The sequence below is a fragment of the Lygodium microphyllum genome, chromosome 21 (genome assembly GCF_053477565.2).
Source record: "Lygodium microphyllum isolate KBCC chromosome 21, Lygodium_microphyllum_v1.1.10, whole genome shotgun sequence".
NCBI classification, from domain to species: domain Eukaryota; kingdom Viridiplantae; phylum Streptophyta; class Polypodiopsida; order Schizaeales; family Lygodiaceae; genus Lygodium; species Lygodium microphyllum.
Window position 1 is genome coordinate 72438203 of NC_141155.1, and position 23291 is coordinate 72461493.

General features: G+C 41.9%; 2 pseudogenes; both read right to left on the reverse strand.

The window, feature by feature from the left end:
- Positions 1-6730: 6730 nt before the first annotated feature.
- On the reverse strand, positions 6731-8548 carry LOC148018137 (uncharacterized; annotated as a pseudogene).
- Positions 8549-8593: 45 nt separating this feature from the next.
- Positions 8594-15455, reverse strand: LOC148018138 (uncharacterized; annotated as a pseudogene).
- Positions 15456-23291: the final 7836 nt, after the last annotated feature.

Here is a 23291-nt window from a genome sequence, read left to right on the forward strand (position 1 = left end):
AGATGTAAGTACAACATGTGATGGTACATTGCATTGGATAAAAGAATACAATGTAATAATAATATTTTCTTCTTGTTGAATTTTATCTCTCAAAGGTCCTACACTATATTGAGTTTTAACTAATTTTGTTTCATCCAAGCCAAAATACTGAGCCATTGAACCATTAAAAACTATCAAGTAAACCATGGAACTATCTAAATCTACATAATTACATGACATAACCTTCCCACATTGTTTTGTCTTGTTTGTTGATAGCAATTTGACCTAGGCTTTCTTGAAAGGCACAAAATGAGATATCCTTAGAAAGGATATAATAAATACCATTCATGATTAGGATACTTATGTGTGACATCCTTTCTTGATGGTCCTTCAGCTATAAGAAGAGGCACTCTAGCTTGTCATAGCTCCTCACAATAGATCAGATAGTTTGCTTTATTTGAAGCCACATTGGCTCCTTCTCACTATTGGAACTACAATTTGATGTCAAAGAGTTAGATAAAAAATCTTCAATTTTATGTATTTATAGCTCTTGTTTAAGTTTTTGTTTTATATGTGAGGACTTTAATGGTAAAGGAAGTTGTTGTTGAATACCTAAGGATCGGTTCTCCATTATTCTTTTGCCTTGATGCTTGTGTGGTCTTACTTTGTTCAGCAATAGCACCACCTAGAAATAGTGATCTCTTGCCAAGGGTTTGATACTTTAGTGGTTGATCCAATTTGCCACCAGCATCTCTCTCGCCACCTTTCTCAACTTGAACTTTTCTACTCTTCTTTATTATAGTAGTAGGGAGAGGAGAATCAAATGGACAGTACGTACCCTCTGGCATCTTCTTGGACATTTTACTACTCTCTTCTTGAGTCCTTTCCATGATAAAAACGATGCAAAATCAATAGACGAATACTAAACATCAAAATTAGAGTTATCTTTTAATTTACTTTTGATATAGTCTTTTGACCACACACACACACACACACACACACGACTTAATTTCATTAAAGAGACTTGATTTTGATTAAGAGAAAGAAGGTGATATATCACAACATTAAGTTAGTGAAACATTGTGCTTAAATTTTTAGGTAATTAATAAAAATCAACAACAAGATGTAAGAATTATTACATAAGATACATTAAACATGATGCATTGAATAGAAACTTAAAGAAACATCTAATAAACTTGATGCATTGCATCAACTATCTCACTAACACAAAGTAAAATATAAATTATAGGAAACATGATAAATTTTAGATGGAAATAGGAGCATAGATGCTAGCAATTTGATTTAGTGTATGAACTAGTAGTGGAAAACTCTATAGTATCTGATCTCAATTTATTAATGCAAAAAGTTAAAGGTGAACACTTTCATTTAAGCTAGCAACTAAATGCACTACATCAACTTGAAAAATTAATTATATAAAAAACACAACACCAAAATTTGCAAAGTTACAAGCTACATCTTAAGAAAAGCAAACTAACTAGAAACTTCAATTCTTACATTATGTTGGTGAGAAAGTTCACTCAAAATATATACCAACTTGATGAAGTGCTTCAAGTAGACAATACAAGTGTCAAAAATTACCTTAGAGCTTAATGCACTCTATGAAGTCAACACAAAATTTGTAATAACTCAATATATTATATCAAATCAAAAACAAAATTGTAAAATAATACAATACAACTTGATGCAATACATCAAGTTAATAAACTATTTACTCAAAATTCAAACCAGTTTTGATAGAATGCATCAATTAAAGAATAAAACTATCTATAAATACAACAAAGTTGATACATTGTGCCAAGTAAAAAGGTTAAGAAATTGATACATTACATCAGCTGAACAAGAAATTTAATGAAAAGTAAAAGAAAAAATTATATCACTACAGGATATAGGCCTTATACTGACGTTAAAAGCGACGAAAATGTAAATAACAAAAATTTTCCCCATCATCGCAAAAAGCGTCGTTATTGGCAACGCCATAGAACAGTCGGTATCAGTGTCGTTATCAGCATTGCTATTTGTGTTGGTATCAGCTTCGCAAACGCTGATACCGACGCAAATAGCGACGCTGATAACGACACTCTGTGATGCTAATAATGACACAAATAACGACACGTGCAGGTAAATTTGCGACGCTACTAGCGACGGTAATAGGAAAAAAAATTTTGTGGCAGGGCAGCCACATATATCACTGTGTGCTTTATTTAGGCCATACAAAATAGTTTGTGCACTGTGTACAATGCTTGTGTAAACAAAAACAAAGTATACTGAAATCATAACACTGATACATGAAATAAATACATGATCGCATAATGAATGCGATTGGTACAATCATGACAAGATATCACTACTACATAGAAGATGTTTACACAGATCAGGCGACCAAAAAAGAAGGGTGTGTGAGCTCCAGGGATCCAAGGGCGAGCTACATATCCTCGCTATCCTAAAGCTCGTCCCGCCACAAAGGAGCATCGAACAGACTCTGCAAAAAAAGAAATAACAACACATCACTCCACCATACAATAATGCATTCTAATTAAACATGGTAACTACGGACAAGATGTTACGTCTCAAGGCCGGTCGGATTGCGATTTGTAATGGAGTGATGCAAAGAAAACAAAATACTAACTGTTAGAAACATGATTTTCAGTACAAAGGATATTGCAAAAAAAAAAAGCAAGCAAAACAAAAGAAAAACTTAAAAAGTCCTCCAGATATGTCCTGTGGCCGCCACTCCCAAGATGATGGATCCCTCCAGCCTCTAGTCGTGCCCTTGCCACCTCGCGTTGCTAACTCCAATGTCCTGGAGAATCTGTATCCTCCTCCCTCAGTTCGCGCCAATCGTCCGTGTCTAGCCACTCGGGCTTTGCAGCCCCACTCTTGAGTGCCTTGCGTGCGTTTGATCATCTGTGTGACATATATGCACGCATGTAGTTCATCATCCAGTAGCCCATAGAAAATCTATCTGCTGTGGTTGGAACCAAAAACTCCTCATGCAAGGATGCTACTATGTAGTCCTTGCTCCCCTCCGGTATGTTTTTCCAATGATCTAAGATGTTGTGCCGAAAAACTTGTTGGTACAACTCTCTCATGCAAGCCATCACCCTCCTCCCCTCATTATTCATGATGATGGATCCTGACCTATCATCGACAAGATAGGCATATCCCTCTGGGGTATGCCTAAGATGGGTCCTCTCCCACCTGCGTCCACACTCCTGATCCAGGAGACCCCTATACATCCGGTGTATCGACCGGGGTAGTATCTAATCGGAGTAGCACCCACAGGGGTGCCACTTGCAGACGGTTGTGAGTAAAAGCCGAAGTAACTGGAGTAGACGTCCCCACATGTGTGACAAATCCTAGAGGTGATGTAACTCTAGCAGAACGACGAGACGGAGACATTGCGTCCATGCCTCCATAGCATCCACCTAAGCTACGCTCCCTAGAATCGCCACGAGAGTGAGGAGTCGCACCTGTATCCCATGCCGACTGCGGGCTCAGTGCCTCCGTATCTCTATGGCATCCCACTGACCCTGAAGCACTCCCTCCCTTTGGCCCAAGTCTAGAGCGTCGACCTCGCCTGCTCAAAGCTGAAATATCTGATCGCGCTGAAGTAGATCTAGTAGAGCGGCCTGACGATGTCCGAGACAGCTCCTGGTCTGCCATGTCTCTGAATCTCGCCATCCGATCTGGAGACACACTCGTGAAGATATCCTGCAACTCCTCATCACTCATCCCTTGACTTATCCTGAAAATGTCACCTGTACAAATAAAAAATGATGTTAGCATAATTAATTTAAATCATACAAAGCACGGTAATATAAATCTTTAAAAAAATAATCTCACTTAAAATGCATATCTTATGTACCCTTATAAGCGATTAGTCAACGAATTGAGTAAGTGGATGCTCCAAGTATAAAGTATCCTATGGTCCCATGTCAATCTCCTGACACAACTCTGCATACATTGGAAGGTTGATAGACATGTCACCACCCACAAAAGGATGAGTCCACCTCATTCTCAAAGAATTCTTGGACTCCTGTATTTCCATCATTGTTAGCCAATACTGGCTCCTCTACATGCTCCAAGCTTTCGGTGGCCTCCACCCCTTGCAATATCGATCCCTCTATTTGCATATTGTCCTCATCTATACTCGGAACATTGCTTTGATCATATACTCTTGCACTTAGGGGAGCTGAAGGTATAACATACCACCATTGAGGTTGTCGGGGGTTTGGATAGAAGATTACCTATTCACAAACACGTATAAGAGAGATTAAACTATTGTGACATGTACCATGTCGTAAAACAATTAACAAACAAATGAGTTCATGCACCTGTTCACAATGGGCCAGCAACACAAAGGTGTCACGCAAATCCGTCCATTTTTTTTCGGAATCTATTTCGAGAAATCCAAATGGACCTCGTCGAACTGTTGCTCTAGCTCATTTAAGTATCACTTTGAACCACTGCACATTGAATAGTATCATGGAGAAGCTACGATAATCCACCGTAATAATACTTTGCAAGTTCTCAAAATACTCCATCTCATCTATAAGGCTCTCCTGCTCGAACCTTGCCATGATACCACAGTCCATTGTGGAGCGCATTTTGTCAATGCGCTCCACGCGAAAATGTTGTCTGCGTGACCACGCTGCACTATATATTTTGTATTGTACATTAAAACACTCAAATTAGTTGTCACATATAAAATATAGATACGACAAATCCTAAACACGTCATCACCTTTGGACTACATCCCCGCGAGGATTTCCACTCCTCCATTGAGACCTCTACCTCTTCGCGAGACGATGCGGTCAAAGCTCCATGCAACCATCGCGTTGCCATGAACCGCCATATCTCCTCCATGTATTTGGGATATCAAATTGGTCGTACATCAAAATTCAGATCGTGCTTCCTCTCAATCTTGCCTAGCAATCTGGTACTTGGTGAGCCACGTCTCCATAGGGGTATGGTGCAACATACAAAAGCGATTCACCTTCTCCTCCATTGCAGCATCCATTCTTTTTTCTACCCCATTTCCAACCACCACATCTTCGGTCAGTCTATCATCATCCTTTAGTGACCATAGCATTTTGTTGTCTGGATCCACTGTTGGTACCCATTGTGAAATTTTCACTAGTGCCTCAGACACCAACCAATCTTCAGCCATGCTATCTTCTGGCTGAGCTCATTGTCGCACAAAGCCTATCAGGGTTTTCATGAAGCACTCTAAGAAGAACATCCATCGTGTATGGATAGGTCCAACAATCTCTACTTCATCTACAAGATGCACAAGAAGGTGGATTTGTATCGTGAGCATGTTGGTAGGCATGTATTCCTCAAAGGCACAAACCATCTCCACTACTGCTTCCCACGTCACGGATTCAATAGAGGACATCTTAACCTCCTTCTGTGAGATCCATTGCATCAAATTTGACAACCTGTAAATGGCCCCGCGTATTTTTGGAGTAAGGCATCCTGCGATCGCGATCGGTAGTGCAAACTACCACAAATGAGAAAGCATTATGAACAATGGCTACACTCCAAATAGCAAAATGCACATGCCAATTACAATCCATTCGTAGTACAAACCTGACATATCTTATGCCAGTCATGGGATTTTAGCCTTGATAATTGGTCGTCTTTAGAAAATGTAGACCTGAGAGAACGCATTATACCCATCGGAGTACGGATAGACTTGACTACTTGCTTCACAATGCGCTCTTCTTTAGTGGATAAAACCCAAGGCGCATGAGGTAGCTGCACGCGACCATCATGTAACTTGTCCACCTGCTCACTCGTAGGACATGTCTTAGCAGCCCATCGAGAAGAGAGTCCAGAAAGCGCCGCCCAGTACTCCCTTCGAATGTCATAGGGTTTGTGATCTAGGTCTTCCCGAGTTTGCCACGAAGCGGAAGCATTCCAACCGTTCCCACTTAGGACCGACCTGAATCAAGGTTTTCCTAGTGGTCAAATTCCTAGAACGGTAGCTAGCATCGAACTACTTTATGCAGAAACGTCAGGGTCGAAGCGGATTCATGCTGCACTTGGTTCAAGGAGAATGGGAAACGAGAGGGATGCAAAGCTCGACTTCTCTGCCCATAAGGCATAGTCCCATTCCATTCCCCTAAAACAGCATAAATCGGGACTCTAGTACTCTAGATTCTAGGTCATCGTTCCTTGCTGTCAATTTCCTTCGAGAAAAGTTCCCGGCTAATCAGGACCACCCTTCCGTTGTCGAAGGGTTTGTGAAAGCAATGTCGCAACCACAGAGGACCTTGACTAATTTCAGGATAGAAGATCAATCAAGCGAGATCACAATTCAATTTAAAAGAATGTTTATTACATCTGGATTTGAAGCTTCTGATACAACCTGAAATCCTGAAGATGTGCTTCCAACACTCTGTTAATCCACTTCAGTTTGCCACTTAAGCCATAGTGCAAGCAACTAAAGCAATTCAAGCTTCTTCCTCTCAATAACACTTTTCGTTCAAAATCAGATATCCTTCCAAGAGTTAAATAAACCTCCTTCCACTGATGAATATTGTCAAGTATTTTCTGAAGTTGATACATGCGATCAACCAAAGATGAAAGCTCTTGTGAGACTCTCTTTTCTGCATTAAAAATTCAGTTTCTTCCTCTTCTTTGACAACAGCAACATTCTGAATTTTATAGTTATTATCATAAATCAAAGACCATATGTCTTCATACCAAACATGTATTTTGCCGCTCAAACATTCCACATTCTACAATTCATGCAGAGTCGATGGATATAGAGCTCTATTTGCAGAGGAGAAATGGAGGGCTCGAATCGTTGAACAACTTGCCCATTCTTGTCCACCAAAAACTTTGCAAAGTTCCACTTTATGTTGTCACCAAATGAACTCCCAAACAGCCCCGAGCTCTTGCTTGATTTGAGAAATTTATAAATGGGAGCGGTATTGATACCATTTACATCAACTTTGTCAAATATGGGATACTCTGCCTTAAACCTTGAGCATGCAAACTCCTTGATCTGTTGATTTGTTCCAGGCTCTTGCCCTCCAAATTGGTTGCATGGGAATGCCAAGATTTCAAACTCTTGCCCCTTCAATTTTTTTGTACAGCCTTGCTAGGTCTGTGTAATTCGATGTTGTTAGGCCACTGCAGATGATGAACTGTTTGACTGGGACAATCTAGCCTTCTGAAACCCCTACTGAGAATAGGTGGTAATCCTATGGTCAAGTATGAAAATTCATCACTGAAACTCCCGCAATCGGCCAAGCGGCCTACCATCACAATGTGTGCATGTGGTTTTACTTGAGCAAGTACATTCTCAATCCAGAAGATGAAAGGTTCGATGGAGCAACGGTATGATAATTTCACATGCTGTAATGCAGCCAAAAAGGCGATGCAAATGGCACGGACAATGCAGTTCCCAGACCGATGCTACTGGGCAGGAAAACAAAAATGCATCACAAGCATGAAGGTGGCCCGGTTGTTGTGAACCCACCAACGAGAGGCAACATTGACAATGAGCAGGACTTTGCCTCTGTATTTGCTCAAGCTCACATCTTTGCGGTCAATGTCCTTGACGGTGAAATCGTAGATGTTCTTCTGCGCAAGGGCTATGAGAGGCGTGGAATGCCTCCTCTTGATGCTCGATGAAGCTGAGGCTGAGGTTACGAGAGGGCCAGGGCCACAGAAGAAGCCGGACGCAACAGAGGCACAGGAGAGCCAGCTAAGAACGTGAGGAAAGCGAAGGGCTGCTGGCCTGTACCTGATAGTAGCATTGTTAATGCTGGCTCTCGCATCGCACACTGATGAGGCAAGAATAGCGATGGAGGTGAAGCCGTGGAGTTGGCGTCTTAATGCTGCAAGCTCTGGTAATGACGGTCAATAGGCGGGCCTCCTTCTCTCACCCAGCTGATTTCAGTCTTGTCTCTGGTAATGACGGTCAATAGGCGAGCTTTGTCGGAGCTCCAGAAGTGCAACGTGAAGGTGTTTGCAATGTCGAATGATTCTGTGGAGCATCAGAAGTCTTGGATCTAGAACATTGAGGCATACAATTCTGTCTCTGTCTCTTTCCCAATACTGGCAAACCCCCAACAAAAACGTTACATCCTTCCAGCTCCTCCTTCTCCCCTGTTTCGAACGCAGAACTCGCCTTCTTGGTTCTTCCCCCCCAAAATAGCTCCAAAAGCTTCTCTTTTTTCTTCCCTTCCACAATAGCTTCCTCCTTTCCCCAAAACAGGATTCGCCTCATCTCTAAATGGAACGGCCTTGCCTACTTGCTTTTTTCCCATTTTAATAGCATACCACGTAACTTAGGACCAACTTCAGCAGAATTGTAGAAAGCTACAACTGCTCTTTTCTCCATGGTTCTATCCTGTGGGTCTGAAACTCGTTCAGAAAACATCCGCAGATTGAGGTATGGTGCTAAGTTGACAATTGTCTCAACTGCATTGGTAACTAATTCTTCATCTTCTATATGGTGATCTTCCATACATTGGATTAAGGTTTCTAAACAATGGCGATGCTGAGCCATGAAAATCTCATTTTCAGGCATGAACGAAAAATTCCGGAGAACATTCGAAGCAGCAACAGCACATAGCTACCTCTCAGCACGGCCCTTTTTATCCAAGTTAAAAAACTCTTCTTCATCAAGCCAAACTTCAAATCCTTTTCTTGGAATTTCCTTATCTACAGTCGCATCATCTGCACCAAGGCTCTCATGCAGAGACCATCGTTCATTAGCGAGTCGCAGACGATAATCCATATTGACTTCCAGATCTTTTGTACCCATACTACTGCCATTTCACACATAGAACATCCAGTTGTAGATGTTAGAAACATCCTCACGAAGCCCATAATCGACGTATCTTGAAATAAGTGTAGCCCATGAGATTGCATCTCAAGTTTCCAGTCTCCCAAAACTCCTTGTTCTTCTTCGTCTTCAGCATAGAATAAAAGAGCAAACATAACATCTAAATATGTACAAAGTACCAAATCCCATACACAACTTTTGAGTGGTTTACACACCTCGAATGCGCAGCAATACGACATCCACCCCCTCTAATCCTGCGCATCCTCCGGATGGGCCAACTACCCATGATCATTATCATCAAGATCCACAAACAAATCAATCTCTTCGTTATGCATTTCCGGTAGATCAACAAGATATCCAGCCATATCATCTGTCTCTTCCATTGGAGTTTCTTGTCGTTGCTCTTCTCTCGAAAATTCTTCCAATGCATAATCCTCATCATCTCTTTTCTTGAAAATCTTGATTCTTTTCCCAACAATAGGCACTTTAAGCACTGTTCCATCCAATTCTGTCAACTCATATGTTGCATTATCAAAGACATGTCTGACTATGTATGGCCCAAACCATCTTCTCACCATCTTCCAAAAAATCTGCAATAACTTCCTCATTTTCCGCATGGTTCTAGTGTGGCTCTCATCCCAAAATAGTTTCTGCCCTTTTCGAAACAGCTCATAAAAACAATCTGCTATGTGTGCAAAATGGGGTGTCCAATTCATGTAAAACACAAAAGCTCCAATGAATCTCTGTATCTCTGAAGTGGTAGAACAATACTCCATAATCTTGCCTATAAAATCCACATTCTTATCCACAGTCTTGTATTTCGTGTCAACCCTGGCTTCATTATGCTCTTTTGCATTACATAAACCTTGCTGTAAATCAACAATTCTGCATTCCAATGGCTGAATATTCTCAGCCCTCTGCTCTATGGACTGCATAGGAACAGCCCCAAACTCTGAATGCTGAAATATTTCAGCAGTAAACTCTGTTGGCTGAAAATTTTCAGCCCTCTGTCTCTCTGAAAGCTGATCATAACCAGCTGGAAACTCTGTTTGCTGAATTTCTTCAGCACTCAATACTCTTTGCTGAGTTACCTCAGCCTCTGACTCAATCTGTGACACAAAATCTGCAATTTCATGAAACATGTCCAGGGTCTGCACTAATACATTACCATGACAATTCAGCATATCAGTTTTCAGCATATCTCCTATCTCTGTCATCGTATCTGCACAAATCACACTGTCATACATACCATCTATGTGCTCATCATCCTCCAAAATTCCTGCATTTTTCAAATTTTTCTCCATCCTGCATATATACTGCCTGGCAGCTCTAGACAATCTAGAAGTCTTCTGATAGCTCATCGAATTGTTTGCTGAAATCCCAACATAACTGGAGGAGAAAACACTGCTGCCAGGAGGCGAGAGCTCCAATCTCCTCTCCTCTGTACCACCGTCGTCTCGCGAAACGGCGGTACCTAATGAAAACCCGAATCCCTCACAGTGGGCAAGGGTGCATCTCTCAGAGTATCTCTGTTTCTAACATGGTTCACACATACAGTCATAAACTGAACTGCTCTCATACCATCTTTACTGCGAATCCGTGCATAAGCAGATCCATCATCCATGACCTTTGTCTCCATGCACATCTCTGTAATGAATGGCTGTCCAAGAATTATGGGATACGAGCATGAATCCTGCACAAAGAAATGAAAATCCTCCTCTACATCACCAATAGAAACCCTGACACTAGGGCAAGCAGCATATAAATCACCTGCAGTGTTATTGGCGGCTCTCATACGCCACCCATGCTCTACATCCATAGGCCATCTGTTACTCTCATAAACTCCACGAACAATGAGATTAATCTCTGAACCATGATCAACCAATGCAACATAAGGCACCTGTTTTTCTCCAACCTTTACCATCGTCTCTGTAGTTGCTCTAGCCCAATGGCTCCGCGAAAAGTGACTACGCGGTATCAAAACAGGCTCATCAATTTCAGCATAATGCATAGGCTGAACCCTCTTCTCTACCTGCGGCAAAACAGAAGCATTATCAACCATAACCTCATTATCATCATCATCCAACTCTCCAATCAAAACTCCCTGTGTATCAGTGGTAGCCAATGCATGTCTTTTCCTCTTCAGGACCTCCTGAAACTGATCCTGAAACTCTCTTTTTGAGATGCCCAAAATCTCGGAAATAGTGAAAGTCACCTCACTGCCAAGTATCTTATCATTAAAGATTTTCTTCATGTCTGTAGATGTCTCAATATCGGACATCAATCTGAATCCTGGCTGCTTTCTCTCTCTAGGCTCTTGCCTCTTTTCTCTCTTTTGAGCATCCTCCATCTGTCGATCTGGCCCTGATCGTGAAGAGGGTCCTGTAGTAGGTGGAGTAACAAACTCACCCCCTCTAGTCTTCTTAGCTGCACTTGGATTTTCTTCATCCCTCTTACGCTTCTCCTCAACAAATACATCTGCACCATGAGATTTAGCCAAATAAGCATAAATAGAATACTTGTCAACAGGCGAGTCCCATCCTGTCTTTGATCTGATGCTAGAGCCTGCGCTACTCAAAACAGTTTGCTGAATTTTTCCCTTGTTTGCAGTCTCCATAGCATAAGTCCATAGTGCGGACTGAGTCTCCGATCCCTTCTCAATCTGTACTCCATATGCAGAAGCATCACCTCTAGCCGTCACATAAGAAGTACGCGCAGCCATGTCCTCCACTAACTTCTTCATTCCACCTTTACCAAAGTTGGTAGCAAGTGGAGCTCCTGTCTCTGTCAACCAAATCTTACCATCTTGCCCCCAATATACCAAATTTTGCCTCCTTGCATCCTGGAAAGAGTCACAATCCCGGCAATGCTGATGCTCCGTACTATCACACCAAATACATCTCCGATCTCTCCTAGGTGCACTAGGAGCACTCCTAGGTGCAATAGGAGCACTAGAAGAAGTAGCAGGCGCAGTCGAAGCAAACTGCTCCTTCAACTTACCCACCAACTCCGCTTTGACTGACTCAAGTGTCAAATCTGTGATACCTTTGATTATGTCATCAAGAGAAGTAGGCACCGATGGAGCGGATGGTTTTGGAGCAGAAGGTGTAGGCATCGGTCGTGGAACATGAGGAATAGGTGGAGTAGAAACAGTAGGCACTGGCATAGGCCAAGAAACTGGCTGAGGAGGAGAAGAAATAACAGGAATAGAAGTAGGCATAGGAGCAGATGATGGTGTAGGTGTCATGGAACCATTCTGTAGGCGAGTCTTCCATATCCTCCTCTTAGTCAATGTCGAGACTGCATCCTGAGCATCCTGCCAATCAGTTTTAAGACCCATAGGCTTCGTGCGATCTTCAAGAAGCTCACCCAATTCTTCTTGAAGAGCAGGATCTGCAGCTTGCAAGAAAAGCTCAACTTTTTCAACATCCAATGCTCTTTGTTCAATGGCATCAAGCTGACTATACCTCTCTTCGAATTCTCGAATCAACTCCGAAGCAGCAAGACCCTTGTTTGGCATGTAGACCCACTCTCGGAATGACCGCCGAGTAGCCATACCAAAGTCCTCAAGGAAGTATTCTTCTTTTAGAGCCTTCTTAAAATCTTGCCAATGTGTATTTTGAATAAATAAATCAGTCACCTTTGTCCTCAAAGCAGGTGTGACAAGACGAAGGAAGTACTTACTCATAAGTCCAGCAGGAACTCCAAAGAACCCCATCTTGATCTCATATGTCTTCAAATATGCTGAAACATTACTCCCGTCAAATAGCTTCTTCTCACTCTCAACTGCTTCAATAGCCTTAGTCGCGCTGTTTGCGTTCTCCTGCTCCGAATAGAGTTGCCTTTGCTGAGACAACTGCTGTTGATGCAATTGTTGTTGCTGCTGCATATACATTTGTGTTTGCTGATTTTGGAGCTGCATATACATGGACATATTCTGCAAAATCTGTTTTAGATCCTCCGTTGAAGTACTTGACGCAGCAGTCATTGATAGAGCTGAAGTAGAGGCAGCAGGAGTTGTAGAGGAAGCTGAAATAGAGGCTGAAGTATCTCCCATCCTGAAATTTCTGCGACGCTTTCACGTCGGGTTCACCAAAGATGTCGAAGGGTTTGTGAAAGCAATGTCGCAACCACAGAGGACCTTGACTAATTTCAGGATAGAAGATCAATCAAGCGAGATCACAATTCAATTTAAAAGAATGTTTATTACATCTGGATTTGAAGCTTCTGATACAACCTGAAATCCTGAAGATGTGCTTCCAACACTCTGTTAATCCACTTCAGTTTGCCACTTAAGCCATAGTGCAAGCAACTAAAGCAATTCAAGCTTCTTCCTCTCAATAACACTTTTCGTTCAAAATCAGATATCCTTCCAAGAGTTAAATAAACCTCCTTCCACTGATGAATATTGTCAAGTATTTTCTGAAGTTGATACATGCGATCAACCAAAGATGAAAGCTCTTGTGAGACTCTCTTTTCTGCATTAAAAATTAAGTTTCTTCCTCTTCTTTGACAACAGCAACATTCTGAATTTTATAGTTATTATCATAAATCAAAGACCATATGTCTTCATACCAAACATGTATTTTGCCGCTCAAACATTCCACATTCTACAATTCATGCAGAGTCGATGGATATAGAGCTCTATTTGCAGAGGAGAAATGGAGGGCTCGAATCGTTGAACAACTTGCCCATTCTTGTCCACCAAAAACTTTGCAAAGTTCCACTTTATGTTGTCACCAAATGAACTCCCAAACAGCCCCGAGCTCTTGCTTGATTTGAGAAATTTATAAATGGGAGCGGTATTGATACCATTTACATCAACTTTGTCAAATATGGGATACTCTGCCTTAAACCTTGAGCATGCAAACTCCTTGATCTGTTGATTTGTTCCAGGATCTTGCCCTCCAAATTGGTTGCATGGGAATGCCAAGATTTCAAACTCTTGCCCCTTCAATTTTTTTGTACAGCCTTGCTAGGTCTGTGTAATTCGATGTTGTTAGGCCACTGCAGATGATGAACTGTTTGACTGGGACAATCTAGCCTTCTGAAACCCCTACTGAGAATAGGTGGTAATCCTATGGTCAAGTATGAAAATTCATCACTGAAACTCCCGCAATCAGCCAAGCGGCCTACCATCACAATGTGTGCATGTGGTTTTACTTGAGCAAGTACATTCTCAATCCAGAAGATGAAAGGTTCGATGGAGCAACGGTATGATAATTTCACATGCTGTAATGCAGCCAAAAAGGCGATGCAAATGGCACGGACAATGCAGTTCCCAGACCGATGCTACTGGGCAGGAAAACAAAAATGCATCACAAGCATGAAGGTGGCCCGGTTGTTGTGAACCCACCAACGAGAGGCAACATTGACAATGAGCAGGACTTTGCCTCTGTATTTGCTCAAGCTCACATCTTTGCGGTCAATGTCCTTGACGGTGAAATCGTAGATGTTCTTCTGCGCAAGGGCTATGAGAGGCGTGGAATGCCTCCTCTTGATGCTCGATGAAGCTGAGGCTGAGGTTACGAGAGGGCCAGGGCCACAGAAGAAGCCGGACGCAACAGAGGCACATGAGAGCCAGCTAAGAACGTGAGGAAAGCGAAGGGCTGCTGGCCTGTACCTGATAGTAGCATTGTTAATGCTGGCTCTCGCATCGCACACTGATGAGGCAAGAATAGCGATGGAGGTGAAGCCGTGGAGTTGGCGTCTTAATGCTGCAGGCTCTGGTAATGACGGTCAATAGGCGGGCCTCCTTCTCTCACCCAGCTGATTTCAGTCTTGTCTCTGGTAATGACGGTCAATAGGCGAGCTTTGTCGGAGCTCCAGAAGTGCAACGTGAAGGTGTTTGCAATGCCGAATGATACTGTGGAGCATCAGAAGTCTTGGATCTAGAACATTGAGGCATACAATTCTGTCTCTGTCTCTTTCCCAATACTGGCAAACCCCCAACAAAAACGTTACATCCTTCCAGCTCCTCCTTCTCCCCTGTTTCGAACGCAGAACTCGCCTTCTTGGTTCTTCCCCCCCAAAATAGCTCCAAAAGCTTCTCTTTTTTCTTCCCTTCCACAATAGCTTCCTCCTTTCCCCAAAACAGGATTCGCCTCATCTCTAAATGGAACGGCCTTGCCTACTTGCTTTTTTCCCATTTTAATAGCATACCACGTAACTTAGGACCAACTTCAGCAGAATTGTAGAAAGCTACAACTGCTCTTTTCTCCATGGTTCTATCCTGTGGGTCTGAAACTCGTTCAGAAAACATCCGCAGATTGAGGTATGGTGCTAAGTTGACAATTGTCTCAACTGCATTGGTAACTAATTCTTCATCTTCTATATGGTGATCTTCCATACATTGGATTAAGGTTTCTAAACAATGGCGATGCTGAGCCATGAAAATCTCATTTTCAGGCATGAACGAAAAATTCCGGAGAACATTCGAAGCAGCAACAGCACATAGCTACCTCTCAGCACGGCCCTTTTTATCCAAGTTAAAAAACTCTTCTTCATCAAGCCAAACTTCAAATCCTTTTCTTGGAATTTCCTTATCTACAGTCGCATCATCTGCACCAAGGCTCTCATGCAGAGACCATCGTTCATTAGCGAGTCGCAGACGATAATCCATATTGACTTCCAGATCTTTTGTACCCATACTACTGCCATTTCACACATAGAACATCCAGTTGTAGATGTTAGAAACATCCTCACGAAGCCCATAATCGACGTATCTTGAAATAAGTGTAGCCCATGAGATTGCATCTCAAGTTTCCAGTCTCCCAAAACTCCTTGTTCTTCTTCGTCTTCAGCATAGAATAAAAGAGCAAACATAACATCTAAATATGTACAAAGTACCAAATCCCATACACAACTTTTGAGTGGTTTACACACCTCGAATGCGCAGCAATACGACACCGTAGGACGGACCTATGGTTACATCCACTACACTTTGCTCGGGGTGCTTTAGTTATCTAATTACCTACCACATTTAGTTTGACACGCAAAAACAGCTTCCTTAATTAGCCAATTAATCACCGGTTCCTTCACGTAACTTAAGCACTGACATAGAAAAACAGTGTCAAACAAGTTTCTTTTCAACAATTGATCTTATTTATCAGTCTTTGGAATACATCATATAATCCAGCCCGAAGGCTATTCCATAATCCAGCCCGAAGGCAATTCCATAATCCGCCCGAAGGCAATTCCATAATCCGCCTGAAGGCAATTCCATAATCCGCCCGAAGGCAATTCCATAATCTGTCAGAAGGCAATTCCAGCAATCCTCAGGGATCACTATTCCAAGTTTTCGCCCATAGACTAGTATGCAGGCCTCGAGATCCACTCTCGAGTCATGTCGGCCTCTTGGGCAGGACCCAAAGGCAAGGGATCAGGACCCAAAGGCAAGGGATTTATGGCCAGAGCCCCCCTGGCACCAAGCATCCTCCTGCTCCAAGTAGCACCCACAGAGAGACCTCTGACCGCAGGTTCGGTCCACATCCTCGGCATGACTAACAACCCCCTTGGTTAGGGTCAGGGAGATAGTCAGGGGTAATTGATGCTGCCTCTCCCTCCATGCCTTCAACCTGAAGCATTAATTATTTTTCCATCTTTAGTTCCTCGAGCAAAGAAGTACAAACAGTGCTCCTAACTGTACAAACATAATCAATCCAGTGGTCGTTTATTTGGCCAACTACTAAGGTGTGAATTCCTTCTCTCTGAACACATCCAACATTCGATCCAGGATCAATTGTGACTTGGCAAGATCCCCAAGGGTTTGTTTGTTTACCCTTTTATCCTTGGGTTAGGGTTTATACCCTGTTAACCCAAATTAACAAACACCTTAGGTTCCTTATATTAAGGTTAATAAATCCTGGGCAACCTCATTGCCCTAACTTGATTGGTTAATTTCTTGCTAGGTAATTCATAACTTCCCTAACCTGGTAAATCAGCCTCAAAGAAGGGTGATGAAGCAAGATGACTACTCATCCTCTTGCAAGTTAGACTTGCACTTAGAACTTGCCAACGTTGTTCTAAGGGGTGGCAATTCTACTTTGTGATTTAAACACAAAACCCTGCGACGTTGCAACTTGTTGCATAGGTGTCGCACCTATCTTGTGTGATCATTTTTCCCATCACACGGTATTACTTAGTCAAGAATACCTTTGGGTCAAGATGTAGGATTTGGGAGTCTTCTTGACACAACCCAACCCTAACCTGCTAGGTCGATAACGCTTTAATGCTTTGGCCCTTAGGGTTCCTAGTTTCCTTTCATACAAAGAGAAAGCACATTGAGGTAAAGTATCACTTCATTAGGGATGTTCTTGAGGACAAGCACGTTGAGCTTGTCAAGATCTTTACATATGATAACCTTATAGAACTTCTCATGATGAGTTTACATTTTGAGTACTTTGCATGGTGGAGAGTGCTAATGGGCACTGGATGATATCTTCACTTTCTTTTTATACTCTCATAAAGGCATATTTTGCCTTTATGTGGGAGGTTTTTTGGGGTAAAGGGAAATTGCTTTTATCTAGATGGATACCCCTTTATATGTACACTTTGTATAGTCATATATAAGTGAAGAAAATCTAGTATTTGGTCTTCCGATCATTAGGGTGAGAACCCTAGGTCATTCTTGCATGGATGTTTAACTAACCCTAACATTTCGTGAATGTGGGTAGGACCTTTAGGATTGAAAATATTAAGTCGATTTGCTGAGTGCGATAATAGGTAGAATTTTAACGCAGCTTAACTCTACCTAGCGCATTGAGGTGATCACCGCTTGAGTTACACCTTTGCAAGTGAATTACCTAATCGATCTAATGGTCTTGCGACAAGAGGTGATATTTTCTTAGAGACGCTAACATTTTTCCTAAAAGGTGTAAATAGTTGCAAGACATAACATTCCATGCAAATATGTGATTCATTGACTTTTTCCTTCTATGCAACTATAAAATGTACAATGACCATTTCTTTTTCTTGCCTAAACTATAATGATTAACAATTTAGGGCTACTTGTATAGTGGCGTGTCCTTGATATACCATCTTCTTCATGGTTCGTGACCTTTGGGAGTCTAACTGTGGCCCGCATAACGGACATGCATAATAATTTGAGGTAACCAAACCTGTTCCAACACCTCTATCCAGTGAATACAAACTTGCACGAGATGAAATATAAATATTACTAATGAGAATGACAGTCTATTTACATGAGCACTCTCCGAATCCCGGAAAGTCATGCATCATCCACATGAGAATGGCTCAAATATTGGCGAATCGTCGACCATCGCACTTACTCATATCTTGCACGGTGACCCCCTCGTCCCACAAAATCTTAAGCTCATCGACTAATGGACGAAGATACACGTCCATATTTTTGACTTTGTAGCAGCTGGGGACGAGTAAGCAAAGGATGAGATGTCCTTTCTTTGTAGAAAGCCATGGAGGGATATTGTAGTTGAGAAGGACTATAGGCCACACACTGTAAGAAGTTGAGCGCAGTCTGAATGGGTTCACACCATCCATTGCAAGATTGAGCCGAAGATTCCTTGGCTCTCGAGCAAAGCCTAGGAAGATAGAGTCAATGTGGCTCCATGCATGTGAATCCACTGATATTCGTTGAACTCCATCTGTGGACCTATTCTGCACATGCCACGTTGTCATGCTCGCCATGTCGGAAGTATGAAACATGTGGTTTATGCAGGGGATAAGCAGAAAGTGTCTGAGAACTTTTTGAGGGATGGTTTGCCCTTGCAAGTCCTATCGATACCTATGAGCACCACACTTTAGACATGTCTCCATAGTCTCATATTCTCCTCAAAATAGTATGCAATCGTTGATACATGCATGGATGCTGTTGTAGTCCATGCCAAGCTTTCGTAAAACATGTCGTGCATCATCCGAGACTCAGGCATGGTATTTGCAGGTGGTAATATATGATATTTCAATAACCTGAAAAAAATCATAAAACACCTTGAAAAAGCACAAATGTTTTTAATAATAGTGCTGAAAAGAAATCAACGAAGCGTACGTACAAGGTACCTGAACAACTCGGTCACACTTGCATTGCTTCACCCGTATTTTGCTTGCACACTTAGGAGTGCAAGCACTATCTTCAGGCGAGATACTTGGCACCCATCATATAATGGTATGGATGCTTTCTCTCTAAGCGGATTAGAAGTCTTGACATCCATGGGAATCAATGTATTGATCATTGTCTCCATCTCAGGCTCCAAGATTGTAGGTAGGTCTCTCCTCTAGCATTGACGATATAGATTGGGTAGTGCCTTGCAAGTGGTGGATTGGCTCATGCACTCCATCCATCGCATGCCCATGAAATCATCTAATTGGCCGCAAAGGGTGCACTCCTCCTTGGGACGAGACGTCACCTCCCTGGATAGAAAATTTGCTAGCCACACCCAATCTTCTTGTATATGGTATTCAATTAGCTTGCGAGTACAATTTATGATTGATATTAACTTTTCTTACCATTTGCTGAAAATTCGCAATCGCATGATCAATGATCTCAGATTGAAGCTTGCCAAAGCATCGTACGTGTTCTATAGACAATCAAAGTTTTCGTCTAATTGCCAGCTTGCATTGAGAACAAGGACATGGGATACGCTGATTAAGATACGCCTCACGATCTTGCACAACAAGACCTTCATCATTTTCCATTTTCTCTACATTACGACAAACAATTTGTTTTTGTTATCATTATTTTTTTCTTTCTTAAATTATTCTCCTCTTCTTTTGTCTCTCTCTCTCTTTTTCTCTTTCTTTATTATGTTGTATGTATTTCCTCTCTCCCTCTCTCTCATTCCTTCTTCTTTTTTCTCTTCCTCCGCCTCTCTCATTTTTTTTAATGATCACGGCTACGACTACGATGAAGACCACAACCACGACCACGACCACGACCACGACCACCATGACCATGACTACGACTACGATTATGACTACGACTTTGATTACAAGATTAAGAGCAAGCCGCCGAAGCTTGAGGGCATTGTCAAGTGTCTTGTGGATTTCAGAGAGCCAAAAGAGGTCGTGGCTGAAGGAAGTGACATGGAAACATTGTTTAAGATTGATACGGCATCTAATCCCTCCTGGTATGTTGCTATAATGCACTATCTTTCTACAAGAGAGACTGGAGCTATTCTTTCAAAACCTGAGAAGAGGAAGATTAAACAGCAGGAATTGAAATTTTCCTTGATCGCAGGGACATTATATCAGCAAGGTGTTGATGATATCTATCGCCGATGTGTGATGCCTAATGAGGTTCTCTTTATTTTGGAAGAATGCCATGGCTCTCCTTATGGAGGGCACTTTGCTGGGCGGTTGACGGCACAGAAGGCTTTACGAGCTGGTTATTGGTGGCCGTCCATTTTCTAGGATTCATTTGACTATGTTAAGAGATGTGATGCATGTCAAAGACATGACAGTCGAGAGAATAGGAAGCTTCCACTTATGCCTATTATGGCTATCCTTCCATTTGAGAAGTAAGGCATGGATTTTGTGGGACCTATTACCCCATCGTCTACTACTCAGAAAAGATACATTATAGTAGCAATTGATTACTTTACAAAGTGGTCAGAAGCACGGGTGACGAGGTAGGATAATGCCAAAGGTACTTCTAGTTTCTTACTTGAGCAGACCATCTGCCGTTTTGGTCCCCCAAAGGAAAGAGTATCGGACCGTGGAACTCATTTTTTGAATAAGGTAGTTAGAAGCCTAACTGAAGCATGGAGCATTAAGCAAAACAAGATGACCCCCTATAATCCGCAAGCCAATGGATAGGTTGAAAGTACCAATAAGCAGCTTGTGGATATCCTATCCAAGATAGTCTCTGAAAAGAAACGGGACTAGGATACAAAATTATATGTGGTGGTTTGGGCGTATAACATGACGTTTAAACGAGCCACTGGCCACACCTGATTCAAATTAGTGTACAGGAAGGAATGTGTCTTGCCCTTAGAAATTGAGTTGTCGACCATAAGATTCACAATCAATCATTCGTTGGGTGATGAAGATGCCTTATTTGAGCGGTTTATGACTATAGCCCACTTGGATGAGCTCAAATTGCAGAGTTTGTTGCACCAGGAGATAGCTAAACATCAGATGAAGCGATTACATGATATAAAGGCGAAGAAATATACCTTTAAAAAAGGGAAATTAGTTCTGTATTACGATGTGCGTAGGGAGATATTTCCAAGAAAGCTAGAACCTAGATGGGATGGCCCTTACAAGATAGTTCGGATAGGTAAAAATAAGTCCACGGTTTTATTAGCTGATCTACAAGGAGTGGAATTTAAGAATAAGGTTAATCTTAATAAGATTAAACCTTATTATTTTTAAATATGCTAACGTGCTAAATGCATTATAGGTCCATGCTAGGGCTAATTTGAGACCTAAGGAGAGCTTAAACTGGTCGATGGGCCAGTTAATCCCTTATTTGGAGCATCCATGTCTAGAGCAAAGATATCATCAAGGGAGGCTTATCTGGTGGAGCAAGGGATACAAAGTGGTTGAGCAAGAAGACAGTACCTTTGTGTGGGAGATTAAAGTTTTTTGCCATCACTGTTTACAAATCTTGACAAGCATCCCTGTTGAGTTTAATGAAGAAGGTGAGATTGAGCCGTCAGTTCATCCTCTAAATATGTTGAATTTTGATTATCATAATTATAAATAGAGGAGTTCCTGATGGCTAGCTATGTAAACCCATTGTGGACGTACACATTATACTTTAATGGAGCGTGCAGGGGGCCTAATAGAAAAGGGAGTGTTGGAGTAGTTAATCGAGATCTCCGATGTAGAGTTACAATGAAATCAGCTGCTTATCTTGGGGTGGGATTCACTAACAACATGGTGGAGTATAAAGCCCTGATTATGGGATTGAATATTGCCAAGAAAGGTGGCATTAGGCGGTTGTTCGTAAAAGAGGACTCCCAGCCGATCTTAAATCAACTTAATGGGACATATACAGTCGAGAATCTTCTCCTTCGTATGTATCATCGAACTGCTATAACCCTACTTGATGAATTTGACAGCATATCTCTTCAGCTCATTCCACGTTATTGGAATCAGTTTGCGGATTCATTAGCCAAATTTTCTTATGAGGATGACCTCTTTTTCAACTGTGGTCCTAGTCCGGATGTTGTTATTGATAAAGAGACGGGACCTGGTTGCTTGTGGGGAACGTTATCAGACCACGCATTATATGACAGGTGATGGTTGATATGGGTAATGAGAAGAGTAGCCGAGACCCATCTACCACTATTATCTTGGACCCATAGGTTGATTCGACGACATGTTATGCGTACGCCTCTTGTTGTATATGCAGGAGGTATGGGTCGTAACTTGATGCATTTAGTTTAGGGCCGAGCGCCCAGTCTTTCCCCTTGGAGTGGAGTGTGTGTTTGTGTATCTGCCTTCTTCCAAGGAGGGATCTATATGAGCAGGTTTGCTGTATTTCTTTAGGCCAAGAGGGCCAGTTGTTTTCAGGTTTTAATGATCTATTTCCTTAGGCCAAGAGGGCAACTAGTTTGCAGTAAAATGTGCTATTTCTTTAGGCCAAGAGGGCCATTTGTCTGTTTGGTGCGGGTACGGTTAATGGGTTTTGTTATAGTGATTGCATCATATAGATTGACGAAGTCACTGGAGAGAGCCTTTGCTATGAAGGAGCTTCTTGTGGCCATTCCAGGTGGTTTTGACAACACCTAGAAACATCACACATTGCAAAAATTTTCAACAACATTATATACATTTGATACACTATTACCATCTTTTTACATTAATTTAATGCAGATGCGGTGTTCGTAGTTGTTGTCTTTGGAGGCCATGTCCTTGCAGTCTAGCTAGGAGATGTTGGTACAAGGAAGTTCTTGTACGAGAGGAAGGTGGATTTTTAGACAAAATCTGATAGATTTACTTAGTGAATCTCAGCTATGACTGTTTAAAATTTTCCTGTAGGGATTATTAAGACCTTGTTATAAATTAGGGGTTTTTGGGGGATTTTTAGAGTTGGCAAGGTCTTGACAGGTTGATAGGATATCTTAGTATAAATCTAAGGGATGGGGGATTTCACAAGTTGTGCTACCTGCTACCTCCGAAGGATTAAATTACTTATGAAGAACACATAGCATCATGATTGTGATTATTGTCTATAGTAATACTATCGTGATGATCAAGGGGTGATCATTAGATCATTGGTGATTATTGAGATCCCTTTGGGGAGGTGTTGAATATCAGGTAATTGGAAAGCTTGAACCTTTCCGCAACAACATAGGATTTTTCAATGAGACGGTCAAATTGTCAAGGCCAAGAGTATCAGGGGACTTTTGGTTCCTATCCCTATCATTAGTGTAGCAAAATATCTCTTGCATTGAGGGTCTTCATCATTGCCCATGCTTGAGGATTCTTTACTTGACTGAGAACAATATGCGAAGAATTGAATGTCTAAAGAATTGCACGAGGTTTGCAAGTTGGAGATGTT